This window comes from Eutrema salsugineum, unplaced genomic scaffold (assembly GCF_000478725.1).
Source record: "Eutrema salsugineum unplaced genomic scaffold, Eutsalg1_0 scaffold_4, whole genome shotgun sequence".
Taxonomy (NCBI): Eukaryota; Viridiplantae; Streptophyta; class Magnoliopsida; order Brassicales; family Brassicaceae; genus Eutrema; species Eutrema salsugineum.
The window spans coordinates 11,661,615-11,671,325 of NW_006256686.1; the positions used below are offsets into that span (position 1 = coordinate 11,661,615).

General features: G+C 36.8%; 1 non-coding gene across 1 annotated transcript; it reads right to left on the reverse strand.

The window, feature by feature from the left end:
- Positions 1-344: 344 nt before the first annotated feature.
- Positions 345-451, reverse strand: LOC112084863. Its single transcript, XR_002898521.1, has one exon. It is a non-coding gene; the product is annotated as a small nucleolar RNA R71 (small nucleolar RNA).
- Between the last annotated feature and the right edge of the window lie 9,260 nt (positions 452-9,711).

The following is a 9,711-nucleotide window of genomic DNA, read 5'->3' on the forward strand; positions in this document are numbered from 1 at the left end:
ACCGAGCCAATACACACTACTACATGGCCGGCATTCAAGCTCCTCCAGTTCAGAACACCAATTTTGAAGTGAAAGCCTCTATGCTCAACATGGTGCAGAACTTTAAGTTCTATGGGCTGCCAAATGAGGATCCATTGGATCATTTGGATCACTTTGATAGAGTTTGTGATCTCACTAAGATCAGTGGTGTCTCTGAAGACAGTTTCAAGCTCAGGTTGTTCCCATTCAGTTTAGGAGACAAGGCACACCAATGGGAGAAGAACCTACCTAGAGGTTCAATACAGACTTGGGAACAATGCAAGTTAGCATTCTTGTCTAAGTTCTTCTCCACTGCTAGAACCGCCAAGTTAAGGAACAAAATATCAAGCTTCACTCAGCATTCTAATGAGACTTTTGGAGAAGCTTGGGACAGGTTTAGGAGTTATACAACTCAGTACCCACATCATGGCTTTTCAGAAGCCTCTCTCCTCATCACTTTGTATAGAGGAGCAGTTCCCAAGATCAGAACTCAGCTGGACACAGCATCAAATGGGAATTTCTTGGCAAAAGAAATCAATGCAGCTATGGAACTTGTTGAGAATCTAGCCATGAGCCAAGACACTTATGGGGAAGACTATGACCGATGCTATAGAGGAGAAGGTTCTAGTAAACAACAAGAGCTGAAAAAAACCCTAGAGGAGTTGAAAGTTAAGTTTGCAAAGCTGGTAAAGGTCACTCAGCAACCTATACACTATGTAGCTGAAGAGAAGAGTTGCTTTGCCAATGTCAATGAGGCTGGTCTTGCTCAAGAGGAGTTACACTTCATTGGGAACCAGAATAGGTTTCAAGAGTACCCTTTTCAAGGCTTTGCTCAAAAGAATCAGTACCAAGGCAACTTCCAAAGTCAACAATCTTATCAGCCACAAGCGGTTCAGGCACAAGGGAACCGCTTCACAAACCAAGTCAGCTTACAGCAACAAAGGCCTCCACCTCTTGGATTCGGTCAGCAACAGTTTCAGCAGGGTTCTATGCCACGAAAAGGTCCTGATATTGGTATTGTTCTCCAACAGCTCTTACAAGGACAACAAAAGCTTGATTCCAAGTGTCTTGACCTGACTTATAAGATGGAGACACTAGGCTATGAACTTAAGATTCTTAGAAAGAACAAGGGCATCTGCACTTCAGAAACTCAGGTCTCTCTTCCTGGTAAAGCTGTTCAAAACCTCAAAGATTATTGCAATGCCATCTACTCAAGTGATGATCACTCAGCTGCTGTTCAAGAGATTGAATACCTTCTTTAAGGTCAAGTCTCTGATGGGTCCAGCCCTAATAATGAAGAAGAGGACGCCATTATAGAGGACTTTATGAGCTTGTTACCTGATCTCAATGAGGACATTGCAAAAGAAGATGGAGGAGCAGCCTGTTCAGTTTGTTATTTGCAGCATTGGAATGATTTTGTTGAGAAATGGAACAATGCAGAGCCTGTTGAAGCAAAGGACCAGCCGGTTGCTCAAGAACAGCCAAAGAATGATGTCCCAAGCCTAGATTCACCAAAGATTAAGCCTACATCACTCCCAAAGCTGGGTAATCCAGGTAAATTTACTATCTCTTGCACTCTTGGGAAGTTCAGAGTTGAGAATGCCTTGTGTGATTCAGGCTCAAGTGTAAATATGATGTCTCTTAGCATGATGGAGAGACTTGGGATCAATAACTTAAAGGAGTATCCTTCTTCCATCACTTTTGGCGATTCTTACTCAAAGAAACCTCATGGGCTGATAGAGAACTTTCCTTTGAAGGTTGGTGAGTGCATAGTTCCAACAGATTTCATAGTCATGAAGATCAAAAAGAAAAAGGAGCTTCCACTTTTACTTGGGACTTCATTCCTTCACACAACTGGTGCAAGGATTGACTTTGATACTCAAAGAGTGGTGCTTACAAAGGTTGATAAGGACGTCTCTTACCCTGTCAAGCCTCCCTTAGCCGAATTTTGTGGATCAGCTGCTCAAGAGATAGAAGAGCCCAAGATGTTTGAGATGAAATATATGGGAAGTGTTGGAGTTTTAGGAAGATCTAAATCCCTTTCAGCTGTGGAGAAAGGAGAACAAGCCCACATCAACTATGATCATAAGGATGAGAATGGAGAACCTTTGATCAGATTAGAAGATATCTTCCTCACATGGTATCCTACACTTAGTGAGCTAAAGATGATCAACAGCAAAGGTGAAAGTTCAGCATCACAAGAAAAGAGCCTTGAACTTGAATCTCCTTCTCAAGATTTTACTCTCACTCCTTGGGAATGTGATGATGGATCCACAAAGTATAAGCTGGATTGCAATGGGAAATCAGGGTTATATGCTGAACTCAGGACAGGTCTCACAAAGGCGATCTTTGACAAGGATCCTGATGGTATTCAAGAGTTGATGCAAAAGGGTCTCAAGGTGGAGCTTAAAGAACAAGGGTCTAAGGGCACTCAAAGGAAACAAGCCTCGGCATTCATGCTCAACACAATTGAAGTGCTCAAGAGCATTAGTGCTCATCCTCACCCAACCTAAGAAAAGTTTTGCAAAGTCAAACTTAGTGACTTTAAACAAAGTGCTCTTGGGAGACACCCCAAGCTTATCCTTGTATATAGTCTTTTTAATCTTTTATTTAGTATTTTCAGAACGTTTTGATGGGTTTGCTAAGTGATTTTAGGTTCTAGAAAGTGTTCTTGCTCAATGGTTTGAAGGAACAAGTGCAGAGAGGAGCTTAAAGGTGGCGACCTTATGATTCAAAGGAGCAGTGAACCTGAGACCTCGGCCAAGCACCTCGAGATGATCATTACCGAGGACTCATGTTTGATCTTCACGGAACCAAGTGCTGTGAGAAGCCTTGGAGAGCCAAAGCCGAAGAGTTCTTGAGCTAATACCGAGGTGCCCTTAGCTCAAGTAGCTGAATCCACATCATGGATCAGTTCCCTCACCTTGAACCCATCCTTCTTTCAAGCCAATGTTTGTGTGTGAATTGAAAGGCCACCTTGGATCAAACTTAGCAGAAAGTGTTAGGTTTAGAGCGACAAGGGCAGGTCTCATTGAGTGCTGTGTTCCAACATCAAGGAACTGAGAGTGTTGCCGAGGAATAAGTATGGGGGGAAAGACTTGTTGGTGAGTGGAAAAGAGAAAGTGGAAATAGCTAGGGGAATGAAAGAAAAATAAATTAGTCTTGGAGTTTTGAGTTAAAGAAAGTGAGCTCTGGTGTATTCAAAAGAAATAGTCTAGCCTCTAAGTAAAAGGAAAAGAAAAGAAGCCAAAGAGCTCAAATGTTTTGAAAAGAAAGAAACAGAGGCTAGAGGTTGCAAAAGAAAAAAAAAGAGTTGTGTAAAGTTTGAACTCCAAGACTTGAGAGTGAAAATGAAAAGTAAGTCCCCTAGTGAGAGGAAAATAAGTGTGAAAAGTGAGGTTCTTGAGAGAGTGAGCAAGTGAGAAAGCTTTGAGTAGAGTGTGGGGTGGGATGAGTCCTTGCCCTTGTATGCATAGGTTGCTTTTTACCTTTAGCATTCTGCCAAAGTTTGATCATTCATAGAGAGATCCCTTTGCTGCATTAAAACCGCTTGAACACTGATGAGATCATTTTAATCTCATAGCCTCTCCCTAGCCAAGCCAGCTTGTTAAAACATTGCATCATTTGATTCACCTGATAAAAGCTTAATGAATGTGAAAGATTTGAGAGAGAGAAGAACTTGTGGAGATTCCTTGTTGAGTTGATATAAATCTGAGTATGGCTTTGCATTGCATAATTGAGCATGAATTTGAATTCACATTGTGATCACTTCTCTCTAAAAGGAAATATGAACTCCCAATGCATTCAACCTCTCTCTCATTTGTTCTTTTTGCCTGAGGACAAGCAAAGGATAAGTGTGGGGGAGTTGATATATTCATAAATTGCAGCATTTAGTGTACATATTCTAGTCCAAATCATGTCTCATTTGCATACATTTTAGGTCTTTAGGCATTGTTTTAGGACTTAGGAGATTGCATTAGGTCCAAGAGAGTTTTGCATGGTTTGGAGTGTTAAACAGGTGCTTTTGGAGCTTATTTGGAGTGGAGGATGTGATTCAGATGAAGCAATGGAGTTGAAATGATCAAAAATGGTGAAAAGGAGCAATTTTGGATTTCTCGGCAAAATGCTGTACTGATGGCCGAAGATTCTCGGCCAAAATCCTTCCTGCGGGTAGATCTCTCGACCAAAAACACGTACCGGCGGTTAAGTCTCTCAGCCAAAAATCTCGAGTGCAGATACATCTCAGAAATCACATTACCGGAAGGTCTTGCCGTCCGATTCAGATGTCGGTGTATTCATGAAAGTTGGAGATAATTGATTCAAGAACCCAGAAACGTTCGAATCAGGGCATTTGGAGCACTGATCTGAAAGATATGGCCACCGGAAGACGAACGTGTCTCGCACTCATTCCGGAGAAATCCGATACGTCTGAAAGATTGCCTGTCCGGGGAACCTTCCGGTCCGATTCAGTTGTCGGGTGCTTCATGAAAGTTGTATAGAATGGGATCAAGGTTCCAGATCAGGTAGAATCATTGGATTTGGAGTAGTGATCGGAGAGTTAAGCTCACCGGAAGACACACCTGTCCATCGCCACTTTAAACCGATCCGATGAGCTCCAAAGATTGCGAGGGACGATGCACTTCCAGACCATTTCAGCTTACAGGGCCTTCATCAAGATTCAAGATATTTGAGTCCTCTTTCCATAACGTTTGAGATCATTCGATTTGAGCTATGATCACGAAGATAACGTTTCCGGAATAAACACATGTATAGAAGCCTCTTTCTGATCGTGTCAATGCATCGCAAAGATGAGCCTTCCGAGGAACCTTCCACTTTCCAAGCGCTGATAGTTTCTTCACCAAAGATTGAGTTATCTTTCTCATGGAACTGGTGTCAGGTCATTTGGAGTTACGAGCTGAAAGTTAAACTGAACGGAAGAGAAGCTGGTCAATTCGGGTTTTAAGAGATGCGACTGTAAGCTAAGTGTCTTCAGGTCATTTGGAGATACGAGCTGAAAGTTAAACTGAACAGAAGAGAAGCTGGTCAATTCGGGTTTTAAAAGATGCGACTGTAAGCTAAGTGTCGCTAAGTGTATTTTTTTTGTTTTCTCTTTTTTTGTAACTTTTATTTTTTTATTTAATTTATTATTTTGTTATGTTTCTGATACATTCGGGATGTATTTGTGATTTGTAGATTGGCAAGTACGTGATATTGGTTAGTGTGACTTTGATAGGCAATAGTAATAATTGGTATTACATTGCATGCAAAACTTGCAATAAAAAAGTTTATCCCATTCCACAGAAGACCGGTGATACTGGCCCTCCTTTGTGGAAATGTGTGAACTGTTTGAAAAATGTTTCAGAGGTCACTGCTTGGTAAACATTCTTATATTTTTATATAGTAAAAATAATGTATTACATTTATATTGATGATATTCTTTAGAGTATTGTATAATGAGAAGTGATTTCTTTTGTTGTTTGTAAAAATAACGTATTAAATTTAACAATCAACCAAACGATTATTTTTATTAATCATGTTATATGTAATGATAAATAGATGACATAATCATCAATATATACAGTCAAACTTTCTATAGGCTTATCATATAAGTTTTTTTCATTTGTAATTTACTTTTAAGATTCTGTTTAATACAAATCATTTTATATGTTTATTATTCAGAGAATTCATAATTTTGGAAAACTATCTTCGAGATATCTGTATTTCTTGCGTGTATATGATTGTGTATTTTGTCGATGATTTTTAGTTGATTAAGCAGAAAAATTTTGTGACATGCACTAGCTTAATGTGATGATTGTATACTGTAAAAACTATATTTCTTTATTTTTTTTGACTCGGTATGCTCTTGTATCTCGCTTGCGTGTATGTTTAGTACACCAGATGCAATTAGATTTTATTCTCTCATATTGCATGCTGCTAATGTCTCGAAAAAATATATTAATGGATGAAAAGACACCTTTGACAGACAGTTGTTGTCATTTAAAATAAAACCTATAAATGAATTAATTCTTAATTTTAATAATACATATTCAATGTTGTATATTTCCATTAATTAAGGTTGAAAAAGGAAATAATTGTCTACAATGTAACACATATATATATATATATATGTGTTATCTTTACTTCTTATTTTACTTTTCTTTTTGTGTTTTTGACTGAGAAAAAAAAATGTCTGATGTGGTTGATATCTCTAGGTTGGATTCTTACACCACCGGCAGAGAAATTCGTGTACAAGTTGTTCGGCTTTGGAAAAATGTAAACTTCTTTGGTGATACAGTTGAGATGATTCTCGCTGACGATCAGGTATTTTTTTATATAGTTGTTATTACTTTATATATTTCAGAGGGTTGTTTTTAAAAGCAACTTTTCTTTTGGATTTTTACACTTGATCTTAAACGAAATCGATCTTAGGGTCATCGCATCTCCAAATGCCCGAGAGCTCTTATTCTCTGAAATACCAAGAGACTTCGTTTGGGATCGTGTACAAAAACTTTGGAAGCCACGTATTCGTGCTACGCTAAGTAGGTTTATGGTTGATCGTTGTACCGTTGATGATGGTGATCTTTACTACCTGCATCTTTTGTTGGGTGTCGTGAGAGGACCATGTTCTTATGAAGATATCAGGACTGTTGAAGGTGTTGTTTATCCTACATTCAAAGATGCATGCAAAGAATTGGGTTTGATTTGATGAAATTCATCAAACTATTTTTTGATATGAAGTTTGTGTTTTAAGAACTGATCCATTTAGATCGTGGAATGGTTCATTGGTTTTTTTTGTTTTTATTTTAGTGGTAATTTTTTGGGATTATTAATATAAATCATATTTATTATATGAATAAACTAATGAGTTTATTTATCATATGAATAATATAAGCTAATAAGTTATGTTTTAGAAAAGGAAACAATATATATATGAATTGTTTTATATGATAAAATAAACCAAAGAATATGTTAAACCGTTGACAACTCTTTGATGCTTTACAAATATATTCTCATTATTTAACACTTTTACACATTACCAAACGTTTTTTTAGTATTATAATCGAGAAAAGGAAAAATAGAATGCATCATCTTACATTCGATCTTAATAGAAAATATAGAAAACTGGAAGATATGAAGTTTTATAGAAGATATCAAAAATGTACATTGTTCGGCAAATGGAAAAAAATGTTATTTTTAGAAAATATTTAGGATTAGCACAATTTCTGAATCATTGATCTATAAATATTTTTGGTTATAAGGAAAATAGAAAAATTATAATTTAATTAACATAAAAATGTATATTATAAAATGATATATATGTATATATATACATGCATAGACAATTATTGTGTAGTTCTATTATCAAAAATTAGAATGAAGCACAAAGTTAGGTCTGATGATGCTGACTTTCTGGTTTCTTCATCTGTATCCAAAAAAGTGAGCTATGGTCGATGTCATGTGTTTATTGATATGGAAAATATCTAAAATTGTAATTATTTAATTAACATAGATTGGAGTGCAAGAAACGAAAGATATGCCCCAACCAAAGCTGGTGATAGTTACCAAGCTGGTCGAGGAATTGGTCAATTCTATGTTGATGAGAGAGATTTATCTTTGGAAGGTTGTCGTGCTGCGAGGAAGAGAAGAAAGATTATTATGAGAGATAAGAAAGCCTTAAAACAAGATATTGGTTTGATTTATAATTTGTTCTGAATTATATATTATGTTTTTATCAAATTAATTTCAACAAATTAATAGTTGTATTAAACTTTTGTTATCTATGATCTTCTTTGTAGATTCCTTGCTTGATTCTTACAACAGTGAGGAATTTTCTTGCTTTATAGCTACTGATTCTGATTTCGAAAAAGAAAACGATGAAGAAAGCGAGCCAAAAGAACAAGTGGCCGATGTTGTCGTGCCACAAGAAGAGGTTACCGATGTTTCTCCTGTTAATAAAAAACATTATACGTCAAGGAAAGAGAAAAGGGCAACCAATGATGATGTTGGTACCGCAGATGAACCAGTTGTTCGGACCGACATAGTCTCAATTGTAAACCTGGGATTAGATGTTAAGGGTATTATTTAAGATTTATTAATTAACGTTTTATATTGGTTTTTGTAATTTAATTTTTAGATTTTTATTATTACATTATAAAATCTTTTTTTTAGGTTATTATGATGACGGTGATTCTATTTATATATGTGAGTTTTGCAAAGCTTATATGTGGTATAGAGAAAGGTTCGCAAAAAGGACTCCACTAGCTAAACCCAAGTTTTCAACATGCTGCATGCAAGGCAAAGTTGTTCTTCCGTTGATTAGAGCTCCACCAAAATCTCTATTATCGTATTTATACAATGTTGGTGAAGAAAGGTCTCGTTTTCGTGAGCATATCCGCGCATATAACATGATGTTTTCTTTTACGTCGCTTGGAGGAAAAGTTAACAACTCAATCAATGATGGAAAAGGGCCATATGTATTCCAGCTATGTGGTGAGAACTATCACTCAATAGGTAATATGATACCGGCTCCTGGTGCGAGTCCAGCATTCCTGCAACTTTACATAAATGACACCGCAAACGAGACATCTAATAAAATATCTGCATATGGGTAGAAAATTTTATCTTTGTTTTTTACTGCTGTTTTTTAGTTTTTAAGATATAAAAAGTTCTAACGAATTGTTATTTTGGTTCGTTTGTTTTGGTGATAAAGGACGGTTGGTTCCACTTCAGCATTAAAAGAATCGATTGTTCAAACACTCAAAAAAATGTTGGATAGACATAATCGTCACGTCAAAGCTTTCAGGACGGTACGAGATAAATTTGGAAGTCTTGGAGATACCAGTGGTTTACGGTTAACACTGGTATATGATAGAACATCAGATGGACGTACTACTAATTTACCAGCTGCAAATGAAGTTGCTGTGTTGGTACCTAATGATTTCGATGTTGGAATTGAAACACGAGAAATAGTTATTGAAAGTATATCTGGAAATTTGAAGAGAATCAGTGAATTGCATCCTGCTTATTTGCCTTTACAATATCCATTGCTGTTTCCATATGGTGAAGATGGATTTAGACTTGGTATAGATATTGGATATATAGATAAGAAGGGGAGGAAACGTTTGCAGATTACAATGAGAGAGTTCTTTGCTTTTCGGGTTAAAGAGAGGTTTGGAGAATCTCCAACAATTGTAATGTCCGGAAGGTTGTACCAACAATTTTTGGTTGATGCGTTCACGATGATCGAGACGAATAGACTTCGCTTCATATCAATGAATCAACAGAAACTTTGATCCGAGACTTTCGATAATATAAAGGATGTCGCTGATAAAGGAAATTCTGATCTTTCTGAGAAAGGTAGAAGAATTTTCATTCCTGCTTCTTTTACTGGGGGTACAAGATATATGCTCCAACATTATCTAGACACTATGGCCACGTGCAAACATTTTGGATTTCCGGATCTCTTCATCACGTTCATGTGTAATCCAAAATGGCTTGAGATTACTAGGCATTTACAAAGACATAATTTGAAAGCAGAAAATAGACCAGATATTGCGCTCGAGTATTCAAAATGAAACTTGATGATCTCATGTACGAGCTAACTAAAAAAATGTCTTGGGAGTTGTAAATGCTGGTACACTCTATTTAGATGTGAATCTATATTGATAATATTTACATATGATTTTTGACACC